General features: G+C 44.4%; 1 protein-coding gene and 1 long non-coding RNA gene across 2 annotated transcripts in view; one reads left to right on the top strand and one right to left on the bottom strand.

Moving 5' to 3' along the window:
• The window catches only part of TET1 (tet methylcytosine dioxygenase 1), a 144,914-nt gene extending 137,858 nt beyond the window's left edge, over positions 1-7,056 (bottom strand). Inside the window, exon 1 of the mRNA XM_058298936.2 lies at positions 6,647-7,056. The gene's annotated coding sequence lies outside the window, so the exon portion shown is untranslated. The remainder of the gene's footprint in view (positions 1-6,646) is intronic.
• Positions 6,757-7,306, top strand: LOC111767075 (uncharacterized). Its single transcript, XR_002798975.3, has 2 exons — positions 6,757-6,884; positions 7,209-7,306. It is a non-coding gene; the product is annotated as an uncharacterized lncRNA (long non-coding RNA).
• Positions 7,307-16,623: the final 9,317 nt, after the last annotated feature.

Raw genomic sequence — 16,623 nt, 5'->3', positions numbered from 1 at the left:
ACTATTGTGACTAGTAATAGAAGAAACTATAGCACTGATGTGGAGAAAGTAGCCACGGTAGTTGCTGAGGGCAGGGAGAGGTGTGATGTGGGGGTATTTTAGGGGCTTGGAGTTGTCCTAAATGACATTGCAGGGACAGATGCTGGACATTATATATCCTGCCATTACCCACTGAATGGACTTAGGGAGATTGTAAACTACAATGTAAACTATAATCCATGCAGTGCAGCAGTGCTCCAAATATATTCACCAAATACAATGAATGTGCCACAATGATGAAAGAAGGTATTGATGTGGGAGGAGTAGGGGGGTGGAGGGTGGGGTATATGGAAACTTCATATTTTTTAATGTAACATTTTTTATAATCTAATTATCTTCAAAAAGAAACACTTAAAAAAAAAAAACTGGTCAGTGACCAAGTTTTCAAGTCTGTGTCAAAATAAGAAAAAACAAAAAAACAAAAAACAGGGTTGTGGGGGAAACAGTATAGAGAGTTTCTCATGAAACTGGATTTATTCCTTTTAAACAACTCTCCTTTATCCTGAAATCGTGTCTTCCTGTGTTCTATCATTAAAATGTCCTTTCTAAAAAAGTAATGTCAGGAGAGGATGTGGTTCAAGCAGTTGAGCACCTGCTTCCCATATGGGAGGTCCGCAGTTTGGTTCCTCCGCCCCCTAGAAACAAAAATAAACGAAAAAACTAACTCAGGGGCTGTTGAGTACAGGCTTCTCACTTAAGAGGCCTCTGGGTTCATTTCCTACCGCCAAGTTAAAAAAAAAAAAAAAAAAGGAATGTCCTTTCTTTTGTGAAAGGAGGGGAGGACATTTTTTTTTTAAGGCTATTACTTGACAAAATAAAAAGTTGACAACCTCCTAAAATCCAAAAATTTTTTATTTTATTTTACTGATCCAGGTAATCCTGGGAGCTACTGGTTTAGTGGCTACAGAGAGTCTTGCATCAGAAAGTTCTAAGTTTGGGATTAACAGCTATATGTTCTGCAGCAAACAACTTAACTTCAACAGAGGGCAAATTTCTTAATCTGAAAAGGGCAAATTTGAAGTTTCAATGGGTTTCTACTAGAAGGAAAGCTTAGTGCCCTGGGTTTCATCCTTGTGGTATCTGAGGTGGAAGTGGGGGAGGAGCTGAAGAAGACATACTTTGGACATAGGCAGATCTGGGTTCAGTTCTCAGCTCAGAAACATCACTTTTAGCTATGTGATCCTGATAAATTCCTTGCCCCCCCCATACCTCAGTTTCCTTATATGTAAATGGAATAAGAGGCATAACAGTACTGCCCTGATTGGGTTACCATCAGAATAAAATGAAATGATATGTATAAAAGGACTGGCATGTGGGTGTTTAATAAATGGGAGCTAAAAAAAAAGACGGTTTATAAATCCAGAATATAAAAAATAGTAATAAAATAAAGAAAAGAAGGTAAATGGTAGTTATCGTTATTATAGAACCAGTTTCAAACACAATTTGCCATATCCTGCAAAGCATAATCTAAGATTTTTTTTCCTGTTCCCACCTAGCACACTCTAGGTCACCCACTACACGTAAGACAGCCCAGAGCATAACATTTAAATCAAATCACTGTGCCTTTAAAAAGACTTTTTAAGTAGACCGTTGTGATAACATTAACCACAGAAAAAATAACATTTTGATAAATCTGTGCTAAATACAAACAATAGGCCAGAAAATACTTCAATTCTTGGCATTCTGGCCTCCTGCTTTTTCCCTTTTCATTAAAAAAATAAGTTTTGACTTTGCATTAACTGTTTAGCTGTAAAGAACTGTAAGAAAGTACCTCCAAAGACCACTTCTTTTGGACCAACAGTTTTAGAAAACAAGATATTCCAATTCCAGTCCCAGAAAGTCAACGCTATCTTTATAAGGATGCTTTTTTAGATAACGAAAAGCAATCCAATATCCCTATAAATATGCTTTATCTCTTGTATCAGCATCACAATGCTAAAAAATTATAGGTGTATATTATCTAGGCATTGCAATCAGTCATCAAAATTCAAATTCAAATATGGGGGCAAATAATCTGGATATGCCAGAGGGTGTCATGGGATCTTCTGAAAGTGTCTCTTCTCTATTCTTTATATTTTTTAATTGAAGTGCTTTAGAAATTCAGACCTGTAATTAAGATATGTTTACCGAGCAAACCTTATCTCCTAAAAAAGAGCCTGCCAAAGAGATGGAAAAGAGGTCTGAGCAACATGGATTGGCAAGATGCGGCCTCTTTAAATGGTAACAGCCTTTTTATGAGACTGTGAAAGAGGCCATTGACCCCTGAAAAACCCAACTGCAGGGGAGAACCTACTGGATACCTCCCAGCCAAAGAACAAGAAATAATAAAAAAACAAAATAAGGACTTCAGCAAGACCCTAATTTTATCACCCTTGGCTTCATGGATGAAATGTAACTTTCTTTTGTGATAAACTAACATGTTCCAAGGGCTGAACTGTAAGCTTTTCTTGAAATGTGTGTGTGTGGGGAGGGGAGGGACAATATTGTCCATTTAAATAGGTCCATATTTAACTACGGAATTACCCCCAAGAGGCTTCTAAAATTACTTTTCCTTTTAAATTTGTAAACATTATTAAATACACCGTTCCACTTTTAAGTGCATTTCTTTATTACAGTATTTTTAAGACATACAAAAAGGTATAAATACAAATGAATACTCAGCTCCCACCACCCAGTTAAGAGCTAAAATATTTCCAGTACAGTTAAATCCCCCTTAGGTATACTTCCCTCGTTCTACTCCCATTTTCCATTTATGATGAAAACTGATGTTTCCATATGTCTCAAAATCAATTTTATTCTATGCTAGGATATTTCAGGAGTCTGGGTACTACAGGGAGAGTCACAGAATAATATGGTCAGATAAAAAACCAAGAGACTGGCAACCTGTTATTAACCATACATAGTGGGGGAAAAAACAAAAAATATACACCATGGGCCTAGGGGGGAAATCCCTGAGCAATTAACTGACACCACCATCTCAGGAGTTCTTATTTTCCTGGAAGGGTAAAAAAAAACAAAACTGGGATGCAAAAACAGGTCTTTTCACCAGAAGGCACCAATATTCCTAACACACAATAGGATTTCTTTTTCCTACAATGTCCTTGTGTCATAGACGATTGGAGTGTATGAGATCCAAACATTACAGGCCAGGAGATAGAGGCCAACTCACAATTTGGGATATGAAGTGACATATGCTAACCCAAAATAGAGATTAAAAGATTAAGGACACTGGGAGGAGGGGGGATAGGGAAATTTTTGCTCAATGGGTAAAAATTTCTATTTTGGGTAATGAAAAAGTAATGGATAGTGGTGATGGTAGCACAACATTTTAAAAGTAATTAAGACCATTTAATACCAGTTAAATTGTATACATAATAATGGTTAAAATGGCAAATTTCATGGGATGTATCCATCACCACAATTTTTAAAAAGAAGATTAAGGGTGGAGTGGAGAAATGTCGAGAGTAGGCCCCTGAGGGGACATAATAAACACAGTCATAATAAAATTGGGTCTGCCAATTAATTATACACCCATAATTTAAAAATTCCATTGCCAAAACATACCTAACCATATTGACCAACAAATAGGATCAGAAATTTTGCCTCAATATTATTTGAGCTTACTAACTGATGAGAGTCTTTCCCAAGGATGAACTTTTTTTTTTAACAATTATTAAAATAATTACCTTGCCTAGAAAATGAAAAACTTACTTCCTACAATTTATCACTTGCCAGTGAAAGTCAATACTGACAGTACCTTGTCAGAAAATTCCCTCCCTCCTCTTTCTGGATATCCCAAAGTCCCCTGGGCAGTAAGTGGCTAACTGATGTAACCATTCAGCCCGCAGGTCAATTTAAAATTATATTGCAATCCTTCCCACTACCAGCAGTGGCCAAAAAAGTGGTGTTTGCATATATAGAGCTAGGTTGCAAAAAGAAACTAGGATTTCATAAGTCACCCCATTAAGCTCCTTAGAATGTAAAGGCTACTGCACTTGACTGAGAAAAACAAAACTTAAAGCATTTCTTTATAAGAGGCACCACCTGGTTCAGTTTCCTCCAGTAACTAAGTACTACATCTAAAGGGAGAGGAGGTGGGCCGACTGCTTGCTGTTCCTAGATAGTTTTTCTCCCACAGGAAGTGTGAGAGCCCCTCAGCACATGGAAAGGCTGTTCAGGGAAACTCACAAGAATGCCAGCAGATTTAGTCAAAGGCTCCTTCCATATGTAAAACACCCCTGCTGCCCTGCAGAGAGTGAGAAAAGGGCCAAAAAGGGCAAGAGAAGGGAAGGGAGAAGTTAAAATGGAGATAGAATGGCCCCTCCAAAAAAGAGACAGACATTAGACACACTGTGAGGAAGAGGAAGAAAAAGCATGAAAAGGAAGAAAATGTGTAAAAAGGAGGAAAAAAGGCAAAGACAGAAGGACAGAAGAGGAAGAAATTTATCTTAATAAAACTAGAAAATAAAAAGACAACTGAGATCAAAAGGCCGAAAACTAAAGGTAAAAAGACAAGGGGGAAGAAGAAGTGTACGTAAAAAGTACTGTGGAGAAGGAAAGATCCAGACACACGGGGGAGGGTGGGGGAGGGGAGGGACAAACCCGATAAAGAAGATTGAAGGAAGGAGAGAAACAAAGGGCAGGAACGGTGGTGATCCAAACCTCAGACACATCAATTCCGGGAGACCAGCGCTGAGAGGGATAGTTAACTCGCATTAAAATGGTAAGTGGCGGTCCCAGAGTTGTAAATCTGGGCTACTAATCTCTGCAAAGTAAAAGGTACAGTGCATGCTGTCTCCAGAGTATCTTGATTCTGAAGTTTAATTGAAATCAAAACATGGTTTTAAAGACTGAGGTTGGCAACATAATGAAGATCCCTTAACGGGCGGATGGGGATGTGTGTGGAGAAGTTGGGTTTTAACCCGTTTAACCAATTCCGATAAAATCAGGAAACACACCAAAGGCACCGTGTAGCCTACGTCATTTAGCCCTTGGAAACACGACGGGCCAATCTCCAAACCTCGCCGTGTTTCTGGACAGACCTCTCCCTCGCTTAACAGTAGCCACACATTCTTACTACGCCTTTAATAACTCTTGCCCTAACTGGTGAAGAAGCTCCCCTTCCACCTTCTTTTTCGCTGCCCTGCGGCCTAACGAAACCAAGGCTTTTGTAGTCCTTTCCCCCCGGGAGCGGGGTCCCCCGGGGACCCACCCGCGTCGGTCCCGGGACGCCGCGCGGTGGCTCCTCAGCCCCGGCCGGGGTGGAGCGCGCGGCGAACCCCCGGGGCGCGAGGCTGTGCTCCCGCTCCTTCCCCGCCCCGCAGGGCTTGAATTTTCCAAACATCTGTCCCAAAACCGATGATGTCCTAGGCGGTCATTTTCTGCCCGAGAGTGGAGCGGGGGAGAAGGGGAAGAGGCTCAGAAGTGACCTCTTCAAGGCTGCTAATTTGGGAGGAGGACGAGCGGCGGGAGGGGGACGCACTCCCAGCTCAGGCTGCTGCTCTCGGAGATCCATTACTTCTTATTGGGTCACAAGTACCCAATTTGGTTTCCGCACTCCCGTGGAAAGGTTGCTGGCGTCGGCCGCCCCCTTCCAAACCACCTCCAGTCGAAATGCAGGGACTGCGCGGCCCTCCCAGAAGCCGAAATCGGGAGAGGGGAGGGAGAGAGGAAAAGGGGAGGGGGGCTTCGAGCCCCGTCCCTTCCCCGACACTCCAAGTGGCGGCGGCGACCCCGGCCGCCCCCCTCCGACCCGGCCTCGGCCCCTCACGTGCCGCACGGTCAGCCCAGACGCCCACCGCCGCGCTCCGCCCACCCCGAGCCCGCTCCGGGATCGCGTCCAAGTGGGGCTGCTGCTACCGCGACGCCAGCGCGCTCGGCGACCGGGGGATGCTCAAAAAAGGGTTTTGTGGGTTTTTTTTTTTTAAAGCCCCTTTTGACAGAACACTCGGTTCCTCAGTCCCTCCCTCCTCGGCCCGGAGAACTCCACGTCCACCTCCCGCAGGACTCCTCCACCGAGTCCACCCCAAAGTTTGGCCCCCGAAGCCAGCCTCCTTGAAACGCGCCCGGAGGCAAGCGCCAAAGAGTTTTTTCCCAACCCGCCTGCCCGGAGTAAAAGCGTGTGGGTGGGGGAGGAGAAAATTTGCAAGGGAGACCCTGGGGCGACCCACACAGCCCAGCCTCCCCACCCGCGGCTTGCACGAACTCTTCCCTCTCCTCGCCCCGAGGCCCCCCGACCTCCCTGCCCAGAGGCGCGGCAGTCATCCCTCCGGCACGCTCAAGGGTCTCCCACGGCCACGCTCGCCCTTCGCGGCTCCCGGATCCAGCCGAGCCCGGGGTCCGAGCCCCAGGCGCCCGCGCTCCCCTCACCCCGCGACCCGGCCTCCAGGGCGGGCGGCCGCGACCTCCGGCCGGGGGCATTGTTTACCACCAGCAACAAAAGCGCCCCGAGCGGCCCGGGGAGGGGGGTCGCCGCGGGCAGCGGGCCCACCTGTGTGGCCCCCGAGAGGCGGCGGGCGCCGAGCCCCGGAGCGCTTCCAGCGCCAGCGCAGCGCTGCCTCCCGCGCCCCGTCCCCTGCACCCCGCCCTCTCCCCGGGCCCCACTCACCACGGCCCCGCTCGGGCTCCGCGGGCGGCGCGCGTCCCCCGGGCGTGGAGCCCGCACCAGCCCTCGGGCAAACTTTCCAACTCGCGCTCGTTCCCACAACTTCAGGGCCCGCGGCCCCCGGGAGGGCGCGAGGAGCGCGGGCGGGCCCGGGGCGGACACCTACCGGCTCCCGGCACGGTCAAGGCCCGAGCCCCCAGTGTGGACGGCTGCTTTCCGAAGGGCCACGGAGGAGAGGCAGGTAGAGTTGCATGACTGGGGCGGGGCAGGGGGTCGTCCCGGGGGGTAGACCCAGGAACAGGCCGGCCAGCGGCTGAGCGCACAAAGCGGCGCCAGAGCGGACGGCGCGGCCGCTCCCCTCCAGGTCAGCCCCCCGGAGCAGCAGTGTCTCCCCAGGACAGACCTCTGGGAGTGAAGCTGGGGCTCTGCCTTCGCTGGACCCTGCACCGCAGAGCGAGAGGCAAAATGCGAGCTGGATTTCCCCAAACTGGAGCTGGACTCCCCTGCCGACCCTCCCCCTTTCCCCTCCTCCACGTCCTTCTCCCTCACGTCTCTCTCCCAACAGCTTCCCCCTCGCCGCCCGGAGTGCACTGGAGAAGGAGAAGGGTGACCATCCCCGGAGGGGCTCTCGGGCTGAAATAAAGAAGTTTTTATGGTTTCTAAGCGGAATGTTCATAGATACATTAAGGGGGTGCAAGGACGGAGGTGACACCGTCGAGCAATATCTGGGTCTCCTCCATTCTGCTGGCAGTGGAAAACCATTCTCAACACCCAAGAGGGAAACCGGAGAGGGTTGTGTCCCGTTGACTCAGCACTTGATGTCTGCAAAGGTCATCAAAATGTTATTAATTTGGCCCCTGTACCTCTACAGTGGTCATGTTCCCTGTATGGATGTAGAAATAAAGACACAGGAAGAGGAAAGAAATTTTCAGTTTTAGGAGGAAAAAGCAATGGTCTTAGGCCAAAATTAAACTGACCGGGGCTTCTGAATTTCTCCCTAAATGCTTGATGGCTGTTCCTTCTTCCAGCAGTCAGTCATTACACAGATGAGGCAATCCAGATTTTTAATGGAGTCGTTGTGATAAGGAAAACGCTGTTGGTGGAGCTCTTATTCCTTTCAGGTCAAACTTCAACTAAATAGCACTGATTCATTCTATCAGCATCCATTCCCCACATTCCACACTTAATTTTTTCCCCTTCTTTATACACACTTAAACGAAAGTAACCCAAGTTGTTCTTTTGAGAAAGACTCTTAATTTTCCAGCCTTACTCACCGATTGCTTCACTCAAATTTATTCCAGAGCTAGGATCTAGACATGCAAAGATGAATACAATTTGTCTCTTGTCCAGGAGAAAAACATTCCAAATTAGCAAACAGAGCAAACTGATGACTGCACTGTAGTGTTTTCAACAGTACACTCAAAGTCCCTTGGTTGGAAAAAGTTAGAAAGGTGGCATTTGAAATAAATCTTGGATGTCAAATCCACTCATTTTGGAAAGAATAGTCTCCTCAACAAATAGTGCTAGAAAAACTGAGTGTCCATAGCAAAAGAATGAAGTGAACCCCTACTTCATATCATGTACAAAAAACAACTCAAAATGGATCAAAGACCTGAATATAAGAACCAGAACTATTAAACTCCTAGGAGAAAACATAAGGAAGCATCTTCAGGACTTTGTCTTAAGCAATGGTTTCTTAGCCTTTACACCCAAAGCACAAGCAACAAAAGAAAAAGGTAGATGAATGGTACCTAATCAAAGTTAAAAACTTTTGCTCATCAAAAGACTTGATCTTGAAAGTGAAAAGACAACTTAGGGGAAGAAGATGTGGTTCAAGTGGTTGGGCACCTGCCTACCACATGGGAGGTCCCAGGTACAGTTTCTGGTGCTCCTAAAAAGAAGATGCGCAAACAACAAGGTGGGGGTGGGTGGGTTGAATAAATAAAATAAGCCTTAAAAAAAAAAAGACAACCTACTCAATGAGAGAAAATATTTGGAAACCACGTATCCCATATGGGTTTTTTTCCTTCCATATGGGTTTAATATCCAAAATATATAAAGAAAACTGCAACTCAACATTAAAAAATGAGTAAAAGACTTGAATAGACATATCCCCAAAGAAGATATATAAATAGCCAGAAGCACATGTTCAACATCATTAGCCATTAGGGAAATACAAACCAAACCACAATTTGAAACAAATGAAGGGATAAATAAAATGTAGTGTATACACACAATGGAATATTATTCAGCCCTTAAAAGGAATGAAGTCCTGATATATGTGACAACATGGATGAACCTGGAAGACATCATGTTGAATGAAATGAAACAAGGCACAGAAGGACAAATATTGTATGATCTCACTGATTGGAAATAATCAAAATAAGCAAACTCATGGAGTCAGTGTAGAATATAGGTTACCAGGGGATGGGGTGGAGCTAGGAAATGTGAAGTTAAAGTTTAAAAAGTACAGAGTTCATATTTGGAATGATGGAAATGTTTTGATAATGGTTTGTGGTATGGCAACACAACACTGTGAGTTAACAGCACTGAAATATACATCTCAATGCTATTAAAAGGGGAAATATATTGTATATATGATAACAGAATACAATTTTTCAAAAATCCACAGAACTGCATTACACAATGAACCCTAAGTTAAACCACAGCGTATAGTTAATAGTACAGTAATAAAAATGTGCTATCGTCAATTGTAACAAATGTTCCATACCAACGCAAAGTGTAAATAATAGAGCGATATAATGGGAATCCTGTATTTTATGCATGATTGTTTTATAATCCCGCAATTTCTTTAATAAAGAAAAAAAAAAGATACAACTTTGCATCTGCTAAAATGCCTATTATTAAAAAAAAACAAAACAGAAAATTACAAGTGTTGGAGAGGATGTAAAGAAATAGGAACACTCATTCTTTGTTGGTGGGAATGCAGCTGCTGTCAAAGACAGTTTGGCAGTTCCTCAGAAAAGTATGCATAAAACTACTACACAATCCATCAGTCTCACTTCTAGTTATATACCCAAAGAAACTGCAGGAACTCAAACAAATAATTACACACCAATGTTCATAGCAACATTATTGTCACAAGAACCAATAGGTAGAAGCAACCCAAGTTTTCACGGATAAACAAAATGTAGTACATACAATGGTCTATCTTTCGGCCATGAGCAGGAATGAAGTTCTGAAACATGCTACGATATGGATAAACCTTGAAAGCATCATGTTGAGTGAAATAAGCCAGTCACAAAAGGACAAATATCGTATGATCTCACTGACATGAAATAATTAGAATAAACAAACTCATAGAATCAAAAACTAGAACATAGGTCAACAGGGGCTGGAGTGGGTATAGGGAAAGGGAAGTTAATGCTTAAATTATACCATTTCTATTTGGTTTGATGGAAAAGTTTTAGTAATGGATTGTGGTGATGGTAGTACAACATTGTGAATGTAATTAACAGCATCGAATTATATATTTGAAAGTGGTTAAAGGGGAAATTTTAGGTGTATATAAAAAAAAACCTTTTTAATACCATAGGATTGTACAACACAGTGACCCCTAATGTAAACATGGGCTATAGTTAATAGCACAATTATAAGAATATTCTTCCGTCAATTATAATGAATATACCACACTAATTCAAGGTCTTAACAATAGGGTGGTGTATGGGGACTCTGAGTTATTTGCATGACTTTGCTGTAAACATACAACTCCTCTAATTAAAAAAAAAAGTTTTAAAAAATTGATAAAGGGAATGCTTCCAAAAGCCTCACTGTTAATTCCTTGTCAGAAATAACTTCCTGGGATGTAGATGAAAAGAAATGTTGGGAAATTTGGACCCAAACTTGATTTTCATAAAGAACAAAAGGAAAGAGACTATCAGAACTAGCAGTAACCTGGCTTTTGTCAATTAATTGAATAGATTAACTTTAAAATGTACTGAAATAGAGTTCTGTTGCTCCTCTCCATTCGACAGACAGCTCTATATGCTTCTTCAGTGCAAGCTGCATCCCTGAGACATGATGGTGTAGGTTGGAGTGGAGGGATTTGGCTGTGTTGGGTGACTGGTCACCAGGGCTGCTTTTTTATTTTTTTAAAGAATTATTTTATTTATTTCTCTCCCCCCGCCCCACCCCTTTGTTGTTTGCACTTACTGCATCTGTTCATATTCCTTGTTTCTTTAGGAGGCACCAGGAACCAAACCTGGGACCTCCAACGTGGGAGGGAGGCACCTAATCGTTTGAGCCACTTCCATTCCCCACTTTTTTGTGTCTCTCATTATGTTTTTCTTCTTATGTCTCTTGTTGCATCATCTCGTTGTACCAGCTTGCTGTGTCTGACCATTGTGTCAGCTCTTTGGCTTGCTTATCCTCTTTAGGAGGCATAAGGAACCTCCATTCCTTGCTTTGTTGTGTCTCTCATTATGTTTTTCTTCTTGTGCCTCTTGTTGAATCAGCTTGCTGTGCCTGCCTGTTGCACCAGCTTGCTGTCTTCTTTAGGAGACACTGGGAACCAAACGAGGGACCTCCCATGTAGTAGGTGGGAGATCAATCACTTGAGCCACATCCACTCCCCTGAGGCTGCTTTTTTTTTAAAGATTTATTTTATTTATTTCTCTTCCCTTTCCCTCCCCACCCCCACCCCATTGTCTGCTCTTTGTGTCCATTCGCTGTGTGTTCTTCTGTGTCCACTTGCATTCTTGTCATGCAGGACCAGGAAACTGTGTCACTTTTTTTCTTGTTGCATCATTTTGCTGCGTCAGCTCTCTGTGTATGTGGCACCATTCCTGCGCAGGCTGCGCAGGCTGCACAGGGCGGCTCTCCTCATGGGGTGCACTCCTTGCATATGGGGTTCTTTTCTCCTATGCAGGGAACATCCCTGTGTGGCACAGCACTCCTTGCACGCAGCAGCACTGCGTGTGGGCCAGCTCATCACACTAGTCAAGAGGCCCTGGGTTTGAACCCCAGACCCTCCATATGGTAAGCAGACACTCTATCAGTTGAGCCACAACTGCTTTCCCCAAGGCTACTTTTAACTCTGGCAAAGCAGAGGTTGTTGCCAGCAACGATCCCTTCACTGACCTCACTACATGGTCTACTTGTTCCAGTATGATTCTATCCTTGGCAAGTTCGAAAGCACTGTTAAGGCTGAGAACAGAAAGCTTGTTAACAGTGGAAAACAGTTAACATCCCTATATTCCATCTCTTTATTCCAGGAGTGAGATCCCACCAATATCAAATGGGATGGTGTTGTGGAGTCAACTGGTGTCTTTACTGCTTAGAGAAGGCTGGGGCCCAGTTGAAGGGTAGAGCCAAAATTGTCATCGTCTCTGCCCCTTCTGCCAAAGCTGCCCATGACTGCAATAAGCATGAGCCTTGAGAAGTAAGACAACTTCATTAAGATTGTCAGCAATGCTTCCTGCACCACCAACTCTGTGGTGCCCTGACCAAGGTCATCCATGACAACTTTGGCATGGAAAGACTCATGACCATAGTCCATGCCATCACAGCCACCCAGAAGACTGTGGGTGGCCCCTCAGAAAACTGGCATGATGTTCATGGAGCAAACTAGAACATCATCCCTGCATCTACTGGTGTTGCCAAGGCTATGGGCAAGGTCATCACTGAGCTGAATGGGAAGTTCACTGCCATGGCCTTCCACATCCCCACACCCGGTGGATCTGACCTGCTATCTGGAGAAAGCTGCTAAATACCATGACATCAAGAATGCGAGAGGGGAACAGATGTAGCTCAGTGTTTGAGCACCTGCTTCCCACATAAGAGGTCCTGGGTTCAATCCCTGGTACCTCCTTAAAAAAAAGTGAGGAAGTAGGCATCAGAGGGCCCTCTAAAGAGCATTCTGGACTGTATCGAGGACCAACTTGTCTCCCATGACTTTAACAGTGACACCTACTTTTCCAACTTTGAAGCTGGGGCTGCCATGCTCTCAATGACTATTTTGTCAAGCTTATTTCCTGGTATGACAATGAATATAGCTAAGGCAACAGGGTGGTAGACCTTATGGTCTACATGGCCTCCAAGGAGTAGGAGCCCTGGGACCACTATCTTGACAGGAACAGAAAGACAGTCAGCTGCTGGGGAGTCTTTTTTTTTTTTTTTTAAGATTTATTTTATTTATTTATCCCCCCCCCCTCATTGGGGGTCACTGTTTACTCTCCGTGTCCATTTGCTGTGTGCTCTCTGTATCTGCTTGTCTTATCTTTAGGAGGCACTGGGAACTGAGCCCACAACCTTCTATGTGGAAGAGGCACTCAATCAACTGAGCCATCTCAGCTCCCTGGTTTGTTGTGTCTCTCATTTTCTTTCCTCTTTGTGTCTCTTTTGTTGCATAATCTTGTTGCATCAGCTTGCTGTACCTGCCCACCACACCAGTTCACCTTCTCCAGGAGGCACCGGAAACTGACCTTCCATGTGGTATGTGGAAGCCCAAATGCTTGAGTCACATCTGCTTCCCATGCTGGGGAGTCTTTGACCCAACTTGATCCCCCAACACTGACACTCTCCCTGTGTCAACAGAGTTTCTATCCTAGACCCACCAAAGAAGGGGATGGACTTAGAAAGTCTTACCGTATCTTACCATCAATAAAGTACACTGTACCCAGGAAGGGGGTGGGGAGCTATTGAAATGGGAAAATCATACAAGGATGTACAAAGATATCCATGGTAGTAGCACTCATTCCCTTCACTGAAAAAGAAAAGAAAAAAAAGTTGAGTCCCTACTATATATGTGTCAGGAACAGTTCTAGTATCTGGGAAAGCATTGGTGAATCAGCAAAACCTCTGCCCTTGTGGAGCTTGTATTCTTTTATTTTTTTCAAAGATTTATTTATTTATCCCCGCCCCCTTGTTGTTTGTGCTTGCTGTCTGTTCTCTGTGTCTGTTTGTTGTGTCTCATCTTCTTTTTTTAGGAGGTACTGGGAACCAAACTTGGGACCTTCCACGTGGAAGGGAGGCGCCCAATCTCTTGAGCCACGTCTGCTCCCAGCTTATTGCGTCTTTCATTGTGTTTCCTCATCGTGTCTTTTTGTTGTGTCATCTTGTTGCATCTGGGAGAGATGAGAGACAATAAGCATGATAAATAAGCAGAATATATAGTGTGTCAGATCGTGATAAGTGTTAGGGAGCAAAAAAAAACAGGGAAAGGACAGAGTGTTAAGGGAGGGTTGCAATTTTCAATACAGCAATCAAAGATGACGTCACTGAGTAAATCTGAAAAGAGGTAAGGGGAAAGAGATGGTGGAAATTTTTATACATAGGAGAGAGCAAGTGCAAAGGGCCTGAAGAGTGGGAGTGTGTCTATAGTGCCTAGGATTTTCACAAAGTGAAAAATTGGAAACCATGATAGTTTCTGTCAGAAAAGATAGGATGCTCCCTTGCCAAATATGGCATAATTTTGAATTTGGAAAAGAGGTTTAGCTTGAAGATATAAATTTGGGACTCATCAGCATGTAGATGATACTTAAAGCCATCTTGGTATCTGCTAGTGATATGGGAGCCATATGAACCTGTCAGAAAAGGAGCCTAATATTCCTAGTAGAAACCAAAAGGTTGAAGAAGTCACGGGAAACTAAATAATAACCCGAATTGTCTAGCCAACAAGAAGGAAAGAAAAGTGTAATTCTTTCCAGACTTCAGTATTAATTTCCTGCCATCTTTACAACTACTTTACCCTATTCTTCCTGAATAACAAAGCAAAATCTCCTGTCTCATTTCCAATTATCTCACTAGAAAAGAAATGAGAAGATACAAATTGTGTGATATTGAACTGTGTTTATCTGCCTCTCTAAAAACATAACTGGAGCCTCCTTTCAGATTACTTTTCATTCTATTCTTATTCTATCTCTAAATCATCTTAGCAGCCATGCTTAGTAATTCCCTTAAGTAATGCAAGGCGGGGAAGGTACATACTCTCCTTTAAAACAATGAAAACAAAATAGAACTCCATAAAGCTTCCTTCCTAAACAATATAATCCCCATTGGGCAACATTTGAAAGTTTGACAATACCAAGTGTTGGTAAGGATAAAGGGAGACCAGAATTTGTACACATTCCTGGTAATATAAATGGTATAAATAAGGAAGACTGGCTATTCTCTGTAAGGAAGTCAGGATTAAATAAGAAAGAAAGCAAAGAGGGGAGGAAGAAAAGGGAGAGAGATGATATAATAGTAGGTAGGAAAGAGTTAATTGACCCCTGTGGGAGTGGAAGGTGGGAAGGTGATCTGGGAGAGCATAATCCACAAGATCCTGGGAGTTGGCTGGGGAGGCAGGGCAAGATAAATCTGCAGTAGCAGAAGCTAGCAGTAGCTTATCATTGGGAAAGATCTAATGTCAATTCTGTTAGGAATTCAGAGAGCAAGAAAAGCTTTGAATAAAAAGACCAAGAAGGAATTACCAGAGAATGTACAATTTCCAGGAAATGGTATTTTCTGGTTAATTTATTGGCAGACCCAAACCGAAAAACATATTCTAACTCAAGTTTCTAAGTTGAATTGGAAGTCTGTCAAGAATGTGAAGAGTACACATAACACAAAGGAGGTACAAACAAAAAGACACTTCAGTGGAGAAGATGGAAAAGGAAATCAAGCTGATATTCTGAGAGAAAAAAAGGTGGGATTGCCAAAACTTATTTTAAAATGAAGGGGAAGAATTAGCATATCTTCACAGTGACTATAGAGCATGAATATAAATTTTAGTTATGATCATAAAATGGGATATTTTGGACAGCCAGCAAGAGTAAGGAGCTCCTAGAGTCAGGTCCTACTACAGGGCAGTTAGTAAACACCCAGAGCTCTCTGGAGCTGGCTGAAGCACCTGTTTGGGGGCTCCAGGAGGCCAGAAGAGCATCCTGCAACGTCCTTGAAGGAGTGGAAGGAGTAGACTGCCCATCTGCAGAGAAGATTCGTAAGTACAGTGCTCCACACCACTGGGGTTGGTGCCCATCGCCACTGGAGACACAAGCCACGTTGGAAGCTGTTCTGCAGCTGGAGTTGAAAGCTCCAATTCCCAAAAATGGGAGGAAGAGATGGTTAGGCACCACCTTCAGCTACTGATGAGTAAATTCAGGAGGCTAAAGTATAATCCTGAGAACAGCTAAAGTTTGAGCCTGTCCAAGTCAGAAAGAAGCCGGGAGCTGCCATCTTAACTCCACGCCTTGCACGAGGGGAAGCAGGGCAGACTGAAATTCCCAGTGCTGGTGGGGACTGGCTTCTTTCCATCCAGGTCAGATTACAGCTCTAGTCTAAGCTCCAAACCCACCTCCAGCAGGGAGGTAGCTGGGAGGACCTGTGACAGCCTTTCTAGGAAATTACCAGCCAAACTGCGGAGGCCAGTGATCATCCCCCTTTGGCAGCGCAAGGCACCCCAGGAGCTATTCTGTGGCTGGATTTGGAAGCTCCATTTCCCAAAAACAGGGAAGGAGGAGTCAGTTGGCCACTGATTTCGGCTACTGATTAGTAGACTCGGCTGGCTAAGGTATAACCTTAGGAACAGCCATGGTGTGAATCTGTCCAAGTCAGAAAGAGGCCGGTAGCCACCACTTTGACTCCCCCCAGCTTGAGGGGAAGCAGGGCTGACCGAAAATCAGTTCTTTCACCCAGATTGGATAGCAGCCCTAGGTCAGGCTTCAGCCCCACCTCTGGCAGGGAGGATCCTGGCGGGCCCTGTACCTGCCTATCCAGGTAACTGCAGGTACCTTAGGCTGGTACAGACTGAGTAACTGGAAGTCTATCAGGGCAAATGTGGTCATCTTGGACCCGCACTGAATAGATTGTTGCCCACACCTGCAGCTGCATCCAGCCCTAGGCAGGGGAGAGAGGGGCATGAAGATTCATCAGTCTCTCTGGGCAACTATAGTGTAGGCCTGCACAGCTTGAATTATTCCACACAGCTGTGATTCTGTCCCTACCCCTGGCAAAGGAGAAAGTTGGGAGACGCTTCATAG

This window comes from Dasypus novemcinctus, chromosome 6 (genome assembly GCF_030445035.2).
Source record: "Dasypus novemcinctus isolate mDasNov1 chromosome 6, mDasNov1.1.hap2, whole genome shotgun sequence".
In the NCBI taxonomy this organism is placed as follows: Eukaryota; Metazoa; Chordata; class Mammalia; order Cingulata; family Dasypodidae; genus Dasypus; species Dasypus novemcinctus.
This window is presented reverse-complemented; position numbering and strand designations above follow the sequence as displayed.